Genomic DNA, 14,381 nt, shown 5'->3' with positions numbered 1-14,381 from the left:
TAAAGCTGCTGTCAGAGGTTCACTGTCACGCCCTCGTCCTGTCATGCCCGTTTTCCTCGCAGTCGCCTTTAGTTTCCCAGTCGTGTTGTTTCTTCCTTTTTCATAGTCATGTGGTGTTGTTTCTCTCCCACTTCAGTTCAGGTTGTTTTTGTTTCCTAGTCGTTTCATTTTGTTTCCAAAGTCATGTCGGTTTGTGTAATTCTCATTTGTAGTCATGTCATTTCGTTTTTCTCCCCAAGCCTTGTCATTTCTTTCCTCTAAGTATCGTTGTTTTGCCTCCAGTGTATCCATGTCTTGTTTCTTAGTTCGGTCTGTCTCTGTCGTTTTCCTCATTTCATTTCATATGTCTAGTTGTTTCTGTAGTTGCCAATCTTTGTTTTGTTATATCTTTTGTTATATATCCTCCTTGGATCACCACCTTAACGTGGTGGAGGGGTTTGCGTGCCTGCGTGAGCCTAGGAGCTATGTTGTCGGGGGCAATAGCCCCTGGTAGGGTCTCCCAAGGCAAATTGGTCCTAGGTGATGGGCCAGACAAAGAGTGATCCATAAAGACATGGATGAATAAGATAACAACGAGGACACAGCCTCCCTTGCCCGGAGCAGGGTTACCGGGGCCTCACCCTGGAGCCAGGCCTGGGGGAGGGGCTCCTTGGCGAGCGCCTGGTGGCCGGACTTTCACCTATGGGGTCCGGCCGGGCTTAGCCCGAAGGAAATACATGGGTCCACTCTCCCATGGGCCCACCACCTGTGGGAGAGGTAGTAATCCGGGTCTGGTGCATTGTGGATCGGGTGGCGGTCGGGGTCGGGGGCCCTGGCGTTCTGATCCTCGGTTACTGAAACTGGCTTTTGGAACATGGAACGTAACCTCTCTGGTGGGAAAAGAGCCTGAGCTGGTGCGCGAGGTTGAGAGGTACCGGCTAGATATAGTTGGGCTCACCTCGACACACAGTATGGGCTCTGGAACCAATCTCCTTGAGAGGGGCTGGATGCTCTTTCACTCTGGAGTTGCCCAGGGTGAGAGGCGTAAGGCAGGTGTGGGCTTACTCATAGCCCCCCAGCTTAGCGCCTGTACGTTGGGGTTTACCCCAGTGGACGAGAGGGTAATTTCCCTGCGCCTTCGGGTTGGGGAAAGGGCTCTGACTGTTGTTTGTGCTTATGCACCGAACAGCAGTTCAGAGTACCATGCCTTCTTGGGGACCCTAGAGGGAGTGCTGGAGAACACTCATTCTGGGGACTCCATTGTTCTGCTGGGGGACTTCAACGCTCACGTGGGTAATGACAGTGAGACCTGGAGGGGCGTGATTGGGAGGAACGGCCCCGCTGATCTGAACCCGAGTGGTGTTCAGTTATTGGATTTCTGTGCTCGTCACAGTTTGTCCATTACGAACACCATGTTCGAACATAAGGGTGTCCACAAGTACACCTGGCATCAGGACACCCTAGGCCGCATTTCGATGATCGACTTTATAGTCGTATCATCTGACCTGCGGCCATATGTTCTGGACACTCGGGTGAAGAGAGGCGCTGAGCTGTCAACTGATCACCACCTTGTGGTGAGTTGGATCAGATGGCGGGGGAGGATGCCGGACAGACCTGGCAGGCCCAAACGTGTGCTGAGGGTTTGCTGGGAACGTTTGGCAGAGGAACCTGTCAGAAAGATCTTCAACTCCCACATCCGGCAGAGCTTCGACTGCATCCCGGGGGAGGCTGGTGACATTGAGTCCGAGTGGGCCATGTTCCGGACCTCCATTGTTGAGGCGGCTGAACAGAGCTGTGGCTGCAAGGTTGTCGGTGCCTGTCGGGGTGGCAATCCCCGCACTCGGTGGTGGACACCCCGGGTGAGGGGGGCTATCAAGCTGAAGAAAGAGTCCTATCAAGCCTGGTTGGCTCAGGGGACTCCGGAGGCAGCCGACAGGTACCGGGGAGCCAAGCGGCTTGCGGCCTCGGCAGTCGCTGAGGCAAAAACTCGGGTGTGGGAGGAGCTTGGTGAGAACATGGAAAACGACTTTCGGTCGGCTCCAAGAAGTTTCTGGCAAACCGTCAGGCGACTCAGGAGGGGAAAGCAGTTTTCCACCAACACTGTATATGGTGGGGGTGGGGAACTGTTGACCTCGACTGGGGACGTCATCAGACGGTGGAAGGAATACTTCGAGGATCTTCTCAATCCCACCAGCACGTCTTCCGCAGAGGAAGCAGAGCTTGGGGACCCCGGGGGGGGCTCGTCTATCACTGGGGCTGAAGTGGCCAAGGTGGTAGGGAAACTCCTTGGCGGTAGGGCCCCGGGGGTGGATGAGGTTCACCCCGGGTTCCTCAAGGCTCTGGATGTTGTGGGGCTGTCCTGGTTGACACGTCTTTGCAACATCGCGTGGACATCGGGGGCAGTGCCTCTGGACTGGCAGACTGGGGTGGTGGTTCCCCTTTTCAAAAAGGGGGATCGGAGGGTGTGTTCCAACTATAGGGGGATCACACTCCTCAGCCTCCCCGGTAAGGTCTATGCGGGGGTACTGGAGAAGAGAGTCCGACTGATAGTTGAACCTCGGATCCAGGAGGAACAATGCGGATTCCGCCCCGGTCGTGGAACACAGGACCAGCTCTTTACCCTCGCTAGGATCCTGGAGGGTGCATGGGAGTTTGCTCAACCAGTCTACATGTGTTTTGTGGATCTGGAGAAGGCATTCGACCGTGTCCCTCGGGGTATTCTGTGGGGGGTGCTCAGGGAGTATGGGGTACTGGGCTCTTTGTTACGAGCTATCCAGTCCCTGTACAAACAGAGCAGGAGTCTGGTTCGTATGGCTGGCAGTAAATCTGACTGGTTTCCAGTCAGAGTTGGACTCCGTCAGGGCTGCCCGTTGTCACCGGTTCTGTTCATAATTTTTATGGACAGAATTTCTCGGCGTAGCCAAGTGGCGGAGGGTGTCCGGTTTGGTGGTCTCAGGATTCCATGTCTGCTTTTTGCAGATGATGTGGTCTTGTTGGCTTCATCGAGCCGGGACCTCCGGCTCTTGCTGGACCAGTTTGCAGCCGAGTGTGAAGCGGTAGGGATGAGGATCAGCACCTCCAAGTCCGAGTCCATGGTACTCAGCCGGAAAAGGGTGGAGTGCTCTCTCCAGGTTGGAAGTGAGATCCTGCCTCAAGTGGAGGAGTTTAAATACCTCGGGGTCTTGTTCACGAGTGAGGGAAAGATGGAGCGTGAGATTGACAGGCGGATCGGTGCAGCGTCAGCAGTAATGCGGGCTCTGTACCGGTCCGTTGTGGTGAAGAGAGAGCTGAGCAGAAAAGCAAAGCTCTCGATTTACCGTTCAATCTACGTCCCAACCCTCACCTATGGTCACGAGCTTTGGGTAGTGACCGAAAGAACGAGATCGCGGGTACAAGCGGCTGAAATGAGTTTTCTCCGCAGGATGTCTGGACTCTCCCTTAGAGACAGGGTTAGGAGCTCGGACATCCGGGAGAGACTCGGAGTGGAGCCGCTGCTCCTCCACGTCGAAAGGAGCCAGCTGAGATGGTTCGGGCATCTGGTTCGGATGCCTCCTGGACGCCTTCCTGGAGAGGTGTTCCGGGCATGTCCAACGGGGAGGAGGCCCCGGGGCAGACCAAGAACACGCTGGAGAGACTATATGTCTCGACTGGCCTGGGAACGCCTCGGTATACCCCCGGAGGAGCTAGAGTCGGTGGCTGGGGAGAGGGAGGTCTGGGTTTCTTTGCTCCGACTGCTTCCCCCGCGACCCGGACCCGGATAAGCGGTGGATAATGGATGGATGGATGGATGGATATCTTTTGTTTCATTAAAATTACTGTGTTTTAGCAAGTGTGTCCGCCTCCGTCAGTCCGCCCCGCTAATCATGACAGAATGACCAATCACTATAAGGACGCAGCTAACACAGACAATCCTTTTGCGAGGTGTGCTATTCGCCAGACGACATTCCGTATAGGCCCGTAAGGGTATGTTTTAAAGGCGGCTTCGGAATGGAGTAGCCGGCTCCAGCTCATGCCCCCTGCCTCTGTGGACGTCGTCGCAGGGCCTCCTGTCTCCGTGGACGTCGTCACAGGGCCTCCTGTCTCCGTGGACATCGTCGCAGGGCCCCCTGCCTCCGTGGACGTCGTCGCAGGGCCCTCTGCTCCCAAGGACATCGCTGCACTCCCTCCTGATCTCCAGGAGAAGCTTGCAAGCCTCTTGGCACGTCTGGAGGTCTCCATGAAGGTGGCACCCGCCGCTTCTGTCTCCGCGAAAGTGGCACCCGCCGCTCCTGTCTCCGTGAAGGCGGAACCCGCCGCTCCTGGACCCGTGATTGTGGCTCCGGCCACCTCTGCACCCGTGACTGTGGCTCCGGCCCCTTCTGCACCCGTGACTGTGGCTCCGGCCGCTTCTGCACCCGTGACTGTGGCTCCGGTCGCTTCAGGTCGTGTCTGTAGGTCGGCCCCAAGGACTTTGGGGCTGATCCCCATAACTGTGCCCAGGCTGGTTCCTCAGACTTCCCCTCAGACATTTGCCAGTCCTGGGCATCCCCCAGTTGTTTTGATTCCCATGTCTATTCCTGTCCTGGTTCCTGTCTTAGTCCTCATCCCTGTACCTGTGTCTGCCTTTGTCTCTGTTCCCGTCCCTGTCACTGTGTTCGTGTCAGTCCCGGTAAACGTCCTGGTCCCTGTTCCCCTGCCAAGTCTTATCCAGTCCCCTGTTAATCCAGTCCAGTCCACATTTCAACCTTCTGTCCTGTCTCAAGTCCAGTCTCCTGTCCATTCCCAACACCCAGTCCTGTCACCTTTCCTGCCTCATGTCCAGTCCCCGTATCCATCCATTGTTCAATCAAATGTCCTGTCCCCTGTTCTGTGCAAACTAATAGTTCCCTTTTAATAAATATGTAAATTTGAAAAAAAATTTTACAGACATAGGACAATTCAAAGGGCCTTTATTTTGAAATGACACATCAGAATGACTTAATATTCAGTTAGTGACATAATCAGGTGTTGTACTATGATTATGAAGTGAAATTAATCTGTGCAAACTAAAGGTTTTCTTTTAATAATTATGTAAATTTGAAATTAAATTTAGAGAAATGGGACAATTCAAAGGGCCTTTATTTTGAAATGACACATCAGAATGACTTGATATTCAGTGAGTGACATAATAAGGTGTGGTACTATGATTATGAAGTGAAATTGTTCTGTGCAAACTAATAGTTCACTTTTAATAATTATGTAAACTTTTAATTAAATTTACAGAAATGTGACAATTCAAAGGGCTTTTCTTTTGAAATGACACATCAGAATGACTTCATATTAAGTGAGTGACATAATCAGATGTGGTACTATGATTATGAAGTGAAATAAATCTGTGCAAACTAAAGGTTTCTTTTTAATAATTATGTAAATTTTAAATTAAATTTACAGAAATGAGACAATTCAAAGGGCTTTTATTTTGAAATGACACGTCAGAATGACTTGATATTCAGTGAGTGACATAATCAGATGTGGTACTATGATTATGAAGTGAAATTGTTCTGTGCAAACTAAAGGTTTCTTTTTAATAATTATGTAAATTTGAAATTAAATTTACAGAAATGGGACAATTCAAAGGGCTTTTATTTTGAAATGACACATCAGAATGACTTGATATTCAGTGAGTGACATAATCAGGTGTTGTACTATGATTATGAAGTGAAATTGTTCTGTGCAAACTAATGGTTTCTTTTTAATAATTATATAAATTTGGAAATAAATTTACAGACATAGGACTACACAAAGAGCCTTTTTTTAAATGGCACATCAGAGTGACTTGAGAGTCATGTCCTAAAATCTTCATCATTTCCACAAAATAGCAAATATTTGTTGTTTATCCATTTATTATTTGTTTAGAAAATTATTTATTTATTACATAAATTTCCTGTCATTGACTTTTGGCTTTTATTTTGAAATTTGTTCCTCTGCACGCTATTACCGTAATGTTCAGAATACGACGTTCCACCAAATCTAAGTGGGGGCTGGCTTGACCAACCTTTTCCAAGTTGGGGCTGGCTTGACTTCAGTGATGTACACAGGGTGCGGTGCATACTCTTTCTGTATGACATCCGGGTCATTTGTTTTAACTACACACTCTAGTATCACACCTGGTTTAAAACCCAAGATGATGGCTAATTTACCATTAATTATCAAACCGATATCAGATAACGTCTTAATAAATAACCTGTGACTTATTTGGTCATAAACAAGACCTACTGAATGGTCTGCTAGATGGATATTAATCTCAGCAACCAATGCTGGTATATGGTTATAATACCCTGTAGGGAGAGTTATTTGTGTTGTTTTGCCCAATTTTTTTTATCAATTGCGCTAAATGTGGCATCTAGCTCACAAAAGGTTGTCCACGTTCGTGGGTATTGAAACTCTATAACCCTTACTTCCCAGTCACCTTTTAGCTCGATTGGTTTCGCTAGTTTTGTTCTATAATTAGAAATTTGATTATCAGGGTACACCGACATAGACGAATTGCTTGGCAGTTTGACGCAAAAACCATTGTCCCCCATATTTGTCCTTTGATGTAAATGAACTACTTCACAAAGTACAACACCTTTTAAGGCCTTTGCATGTCCACAACATCATTTTCAGGAACCCAGCTGTTAAATTTTGACGGCCAACCTAACCATTTCACTAAAACCATTGTTTTTTTACCCTGTTATTTTTTTTATCCAAAATGTTTTCAACTTTGAATGCTATTTCTGTAGACATGCAGATTTTTTGCAACTCTTCTTCATAGAAACAGCAGTGTATAATGTCATCGTCATAATCTTTCGATTTATAAACGTGGTTGTCGTTGGATACAGTCTGATATAGTGAAAAGATCCTGTGTATAGTTCTCCTCATACCCCTTTGTAAACGGTCCCCTGACTTTAGAAATACGTACAACGTCACCAATCTTGTACTTAAATGTGGTTTTCTTGTCTAGTTTGTTTCTCACACCATACAGCGTTTTAAACACGCTAGATTCATTTTCTTTCGTCACATCAGCTGGCTTAGTTTTGATACTACGGTGGTAGCTATTGTTGTACCCGCTCATAATATCTTGTAAAAAATCCACAAACTTTTGGAGTTTACAGCTGTTAGATAACGCCACATACGACTTTTTAGCATTCTATTAAACCGCTCTATGACACTGGCTTTTAGCTCACTACCTGTAGCAAAATGTTTGATTTTGTTTTTCGATACTAAATTTTGAAAATGTCTTTAACCCTGTCAGTCTGTAACTTTTGAGGAATTCTGCCTTCTTCTAATATGTTCGCAAATGCCTTTGAGACTTCTATACCTGACTTATTTTTTTAACAGTCGAGCCCACGCATATTTGCTGAACACATCAATACATGTCATCATATATTTATATCCATCATTTTCCCTAGAATACGCACTCATATCAACCAGATCAGCTTGGAATTGAGTGTCAGTGCCATGTACTATAACCCGGTTTCTTTTGTAATTATGTCGTATGGGTTTGTGGAGTGTGTATGCATCCTCTCCAGCTAACCAGTCTGAAACCTGTTGATCAGACAGACTGTAAGGGTTGATGAGGGATGAGGGGTGCGGACTGACGGAGGGCGGACGCAAACGCTGAGAACACAGACTTTATTTACAAAACAAACACAAACGAACTAGAACAGGAAGCGAGCATGAAACGGGCGTGAGACGAAACAAGAGGAACGAGCAGGAGAAACGAACACGAGAGACGAGCAAGAGACATGAAGAACACGGTGAACATACAAAGAGCAATCTAAAGAACTATGAACATGAAACAAGTAACAATGTACACCGCGAACGAAACATGGAACAAGGTACAATGAACGACAAGAGGAAGTGAGACGAGAGGGCTTAAATACAATAACAAACGAGAAACACCTGAAGACCATAACGAGGGTGACGTAAAAGAGGCGGAGACGAAGGTAGAGACAAAGGTGGAACAGAGGCGGGGCATGAACATAAACAAAACAAAGCCATGTGCTGAGAACAGGAAAACACGAGACGAGACGTGAGTGTGACAGATGCCCCCTCCTGAACGCGCAACTCCCGGGGCGCGTAACCTAGACCCCCAGAAGCTGGCGCAGGAGGGAGCACGGAAAACAAGACAGACTAGAAAAACAAGGAACTGTAGGAGACGGGACTCAGGACAGGACGGGAACAGACAAGGGAAATGGAGCTGTGAACAAGGGACTAGACAGTAATGGACGCTGGACAGAACTAGAAACAGGGGACGGGAATCGTGAGAGGACAGGAGACAAGGCAGGAGCAAACACAGGTGACTGAACAGGGTGCTGGACATGATTAACAGGGGACTAAACATGAGACAGGACAGAAGGTTGAAACGGGGACTGATGCAGGACAGGGGCAGAGACAGGGGACTGAAGCTTGGACTGGACAGGAGATGGGACTTGAGACAGGAAAGGACTAGACTGAAAGGGAGTGATCACATGAGATTGGACGGGAGTGGACAAATGTGACTGGACTGGGTGCTTAACATTGGGCAAGACACAGGAAGGGAACAAGGACTGGATATGAGACAGGGCAGAGGGTTGCAAAGGGGACTGGACAGGAGACGTGACAGGTGACTGGTGACTGGACTGGGGTTGGGTGCTGGGAACGAACAGTCTCGGGGGCAGAAACAGCCGTTGAAGCCGCTTTCACGAGCGGAGGAGCGGCTGAGGGAGCCGCACCCATGGAGACAGGGGAACCTGCGACGACGTCCACGGAGACAGGGGAACCTGCAGTGATGTCCACGGAAGCAGAGGAACCTGCAGTGACGTCCACGGAAGCAGAGGGAACTGTGACGACATCCACGGAGGCAGGGGAACCTGCAGCGACGCCATCCACAGAGGCAGGGGAACCTGCAGCGACGCCGTCCACGGAGGCAGGGGAACCTGCAGCGACGCCGTCCACGGACGCAGGGGAACGTGCAGCGACGCCGTCCACGGAGGCAGGGGGACCTGCGACGTCGTCCACGGAGGCAGGGGGACCTGCGACGACGCCGCCCACGGAGGCAGGGGAAACTGCGACGACGTCCACGGAGGCAGGGGAAACTGCGACGTCGTCCACGGAGACAAGAGAAACTGTGACGACGTCCACGGAGGCAGGAGAAACTCCTCCGTCGTCCTGAGGCTGAAGGCTAACAGCCCCTACCCTTAACCCCCCCCAAAAAATTTCCCCGGACTTGAGGGGGCAGTCCTCGGGAGCAGAGGGTCCTGCGGAGATGTCCTCGAGAGTCGATCGGGAGAACCTGGCTCTCAATAGTTCGCTGAAGGTCTCCACTGTAATATGCAGGGTTCTCTCTCTCAGCACTCGATCAGCCCACTGCAGGGCTATCCCTTTGAGAAGGGATCTCATGAACATTACCGTAACGAATTCACGTGGTGCAGGGACAGTCAGGTAGTTAAAATACAGGTGGCACTGAAGCAGGAATCCCTCGACGTTTGAAGTCCCCTCAAACTCGGGGGGAACTCCCATAAAGGACGGCAGGGCAGCAGGTTGATCCCCCACCCTTACCGCTAGAGACTCCTGGACTTGCCTGAACGTCTCCTCGAAAAAATAGTCCGTGCTAGCTGCGTCCTCTTTTTGGTTCGTTCATTCTGTAAGGGTTGATGAGGGATGAGGGGTGCGGACTGACGGAGGGCGGACGCAAACGCTGAGAACACAGACTTTATTTACAAAACAAACACAAACGCACTAGAACAGGAAGCGAGCATGAAACGGGCGTGAGACGAAACAAGAGGAACGAGCAGGAGAAACGAACACGAGAGACGAGCAAGAGACACGAAGAACACGGTGAACATACAAAGAGCAATCTAAAGAACTATGAACATGAAACAAGTAACAATGTACACCGCGAACGAAACATGGAACAAGGTACAATGAACGACAAGAGGAAGTGAGACGAGAGGGCTTAAATACAATAACAAACGAGAAACACCTGAAGACCATAACGAGGGTGACGTAAAAGAGGCGGAGACGAAGGTAGAGACAAAGGTGGAACAGAGGCGGGGCATGAACATAAACAAAACAAAGCCATGTGCTGAGAACAGGAAAACACGAGACGAGACGAGACGTGAGTGTGACACAGACACAATCCTTTATTCTCTAAAACACCCCATTTCAAATGATTTTTACCGCCTAATGAACCAGAATTAGACGGCGTGTAATATACCGTTCTCATAAGATTTGATGTGTCGATAGATGACATTGTTGAAAATAATGGCCCCAGACTTGTTTGCTTGACTGTTTTATTCACAATGCATAGATGAAATCTAAAAAGTTTGCACACACATCTACATTTTTCTCAACTAGATTACTTTACAAACATCAGTTGGTTTCTTTGTTAAAAAAAGGTTTATCACACAAATGTCTATTATATATATACATAGACAAAGCACATAACCAATTTTTACCGCATTTTCACTCTTAGGCATGAGAGACAGTAATTTACTAGTAGTTACAAGGGTTGATTCATCAGAATCTATACATAACTGCGCCAACTGACGCCAATCATGCGATGTTGATTTAACAATATTCATTTGATTCTTGAAATTTTGTAAACGTTTAACATTGACATCATGCACGCTATTAATGAGTGTAAAATCATCCACACTATCGTTAATACATTTATACAACAAACGTGTCAATTTGCAGTTCACATGGTGTTTCAGCACACGCTTTGACAGACTCTGGTGTCCGCAAACTATCCCCATTTTCACCTAAACAGCTCTGCAAGTCTTTGAATCACCTTCCCAACAGTCAACGGCATCGCTGACAAACTGTTCAGACGTTTGATCAATCAGGCTTTCTCTTAGCTCCTGCAGCTTTTCCACAATGTACGGCTCGCATTGTAATTCACAGACGACTGTTTCAACACATCCTTGAATTTTTAGAAGGGGTAGTTCTATTCCAAAACACTTTAGAAGCCCGGCTATGGCGTGTTTTAAGGCAGGCGTGAACAATGTCCTTGTTATATCTTTATAGTATTTTTCAAAAACAGAAGATATCAGGTTCAAACAGACATGAATGTCGAAGTTGACTAGGGTGATCCACTTCACAACCAAGACACGTTTCCTTCAGCTTGTTGTTTATGATGTGTGTAGGATTACAATGACAGTGGACTTTATCAGTTTTAGCGCCGTAGAGCTTACTTGCCCGTCCACCGCATCAATCGGAGCAGATATAGCATTGTCTTCAGGAGCTTCAGCGATTGTCATTTGTCTAGACATCAACGTTTCCAAACCATCCACCGGGTCTTGTCGAAAAACATGTGGGTACGCCATGTCCACACAACCGAGATCACCACATTGACCCAACAAACTGTTGTCTGATACCGCTTCGGCAACCGCCATCGATTCACCATAGCTGTAGTTTACAAACCCGCGACCCATGTCGATCGCGTATATTCAATGTCCGACACTCGATAATTTTCACATCACATAGGTCCATGGGTGTTGGGATGGTCTGCTGGAAGAATATCCTCAAACATAATGGCTTGCGTGTTGGTCGTGTCTTGACTTTGTGTGGTTTCAGTGTGGACTTATGTTTCTTTTAACAGACATCACTGGAAGGCGGTGATCCGCTTTTGACCACCCCACAAACGTCATAAGCCAGAGAATCAAACAGATTAATTTTATCACCCCTAAAATATTCGCGAGGACTGCTACCAAATGCTTTACCATGCCGTTTCTTCCTTGGCACAAAAGCAAAGTTGGTTTCAGAACTAATAGTTGGTGTAACTGTAGAATCTCTAAAAAGAGACAGATTTACACACGCTGTAGACATTTTAAAAGCGTTTAGCCATAGAAATTCACCAGTGTCAATTTAAATACCACATGCCAGCACAACTCCCCACATGTTGGGGGTGTGGGGGGTTAGGGTTGGGAGTAGCCCATATAAGGACATACTGTACTGACCTGTCACCTAGGCCATAAATCATTCACAGAGGTGTTTTACAGAAGGTGTAGGATATATACTACTATCGCCTTAGGGCAATTACTTCTCTGCATAGTGAGTAAATCTTCACAAACATTAGGGGTAGTGAACACACACACAACCGGAGGGGCTGCCACTTTGGCGCCCGGGGAGCAGTTTGGGGGTTTGAGACTGTAAACTGTGGTGGCCTGTTAAGTCATACCACAACAACATTTATAAAGTTGAGAACACAACAGCATTAACTGAAATGTTGCTTTTAAGGGGCACTCACCCCAGAATTAGTCCCTGCCACTAGTTGTGCCAAATTCTGCACTTCTACACTACAAGATTCATTCCCCAGTCACTAGTTACTAATATCAATGAGAAAACCATGTACAATATCACATACATTTTAAATGTGCAATTACTTTGCATTGTACAGACACACAGAGGTCCCCGGGGAGCAGTTGTGGGTTCAGTGCCTTGCTAAAGGACACCTTAGCCATGGATTGAAAGAGGAGGACAGTGCCGCCCCCTATTTTCCTGATGGTTGTGGGAATCAAAACAACGACCTTTCAGTCCTAAGCCCTCTCTCTAACCATGAGGCCACAGCTGTCCTAAATTTCAGTCAACAAAACACCCTATAATTTCTAGACTATGGTTATTTGTAAATAATAATACAATTCTAAAGTAATTTACATATACAATAGTACTGGCTAATTCTAAAGTCTGTATGGACTTTATATACAACAAAAATTCCACGCTATAATTCCCTGACTACAAAATATGAATATCACTTACATATTTTGTCACAATTTTAAAAAAAATCTTTAGACTTTGCAGCAATCTTTTATAGAAATTTACAACATAAAGAATGTGTCTTTATTATTTTTGCTAAAATTTTCTTACGGCCATGAAAATGTACACATGCAGGTACATGTACATAAATAAAATGTCATGGTTTTACTTGTACATAGAAAGAAATGCACCTCCTCTTAAATCTGAAAAAAAAAATTATTATTATAACCATGATACAGGTATTCTAAATTAACCATAATTATCTATTAAAACATTTCATATTTGTGTTTACATGAAAGTTACTGGGGGAGTGAATTTTGTGTCAGAAGTTTTACAAATTTACACAGAAATTATAAGAGAAAGCATATGTGAATGCAAGAAAGTAAATAATTGATAAAAAAATACTTTTTAAAATATACTTGTTTATCAGTGTTTGCAGTAATTTGATACTTTTTTGCAATTGGCTTTTAGATTTCAACTCCATTTTTCACAGATTTTAGACTGAAATGTGCTCTGAAACCTCTTCTGGGACTGAGCCACGTCCACCCTGCCTGCTTTCCAGCATTTTCAAACATGGCAGAACAACAGAACAAACTATTTTATGGATGTGATCACCTGTGGCAGTGGATTTTGTAGTTGTAGGATATAGTCAAACGTGTATCAGTAAATTAACAGAGAACATTACTTTAACATTTTTCTCTCTCCCATAAATACAAAATAACTGTTACACCTTCATAAATTCAGGTGCACAAATCCAATTCTACACACACAAGTAAATCATATGCTCACAGTTTTGCTCCAATAACTGCACAATTGAATGGACAAGATTTAGACAATCAGTATGTGGATGTGTGCAATAATGTGTGAGCTACAAACCTGTAAAATATATTCTCACATATATATTGTTTTTGTTTTGTTTTGTTTATTTTTTTACTTGTATGCTTAATCTTGCTTAATCTGCTTGTATCTGTAGCTACAAGTCTAAAATATTATGGTGGCAAAGAAAGCCCAAATGCAGAAAACACAAAACAGGAAACACCTCCATCAAAGTGACAGGAAGATGGCTCTCACAAGTTTCAACCAGATATCTTGTACATGAGATCTTAATATAGGTCACTTGTCTTTCTTGCTATTTGTAGAATGAGAATTCTTAAATTTCACAAAATCATAACATATAATCAACCATTTTATCCTCCTATTGTCTACTCATGTGATTCTCACAATATTTTGAGCTTTAATTTATCACATCATTGATTTATCATAATAATAAGGACATAATAAAACTGATCTGTCAACTATACCATTTCCTTTTCTGCAGATACCAGTCAGCCAGAAATAAAAGACTCACCTTATTAAGTACAGAAGATTTTTCTGTCATGTTCAGATTTGCTGATTTTTAAAATTCAAATGCGACAGACTTCTGCAACTCCCTGCTGAACTGATACTTTTACTTTCATTTCCCCTTGACACGTATCCAGAATATAATAGCCAGTAATGTGTGTACTGTCTCTTTAAGCTGCATCCAAGTACAGTGTGCATGTCCTGACTAATGTTGTACCCTAGGCAAGATTTGTGATTGTGCTTCTTAGTAACATTCATTTATTAATCTTTGTCTTTATACAAACAGCCTTTTTGACATATTGACTGGCAGCCGCTATGTTGTT

At 45.8% G+C, this 14,381-nt stretch overlaps 1 protein-coding gene across 1 annotated transcript in view; it reads right to left on the bottom strand.

The window, feature by feature from the left end:
- The window catches only part of LOC136673620 (golgin subfamily A member 6-like protein 24), a 32,513-nt gene extending 18,334 nt beyond the window's left edge, over positions 1-14,179 (bottom strand). Inside the window, exon 1 of the mRNA XM_066649210.1 lies at positions 14,066-14,179. The gene's annotated coding sequence lies outside the window, so the exon portion shown is untranslated. The remainder of the gene's footprint in view (positions 1-14,065) is intronic.
- Between the last annotated feature and the right edge of the window lie 202 nt (positions 14,180-14,381).

This window comes from Hoplias malabaricus, chromosome 2 (genome assembly GCF_029633855.1).
Source record: "Hoplias malabaricus isolate fHopMal1 chromosome 2, fHopMal1.hap1, whole genome shotgun sequence".
NCBI classification, from domain to species: domain Eukaryota; kingdom Metazoa; phylum Chordata; class Actinopteri; order Characiformes; family Erythrinidae; genus Hoplias; species Hoplias malabaricus.
This window is presented reverse-complemented; position numbering and strand designations above follow the sequence as displayed.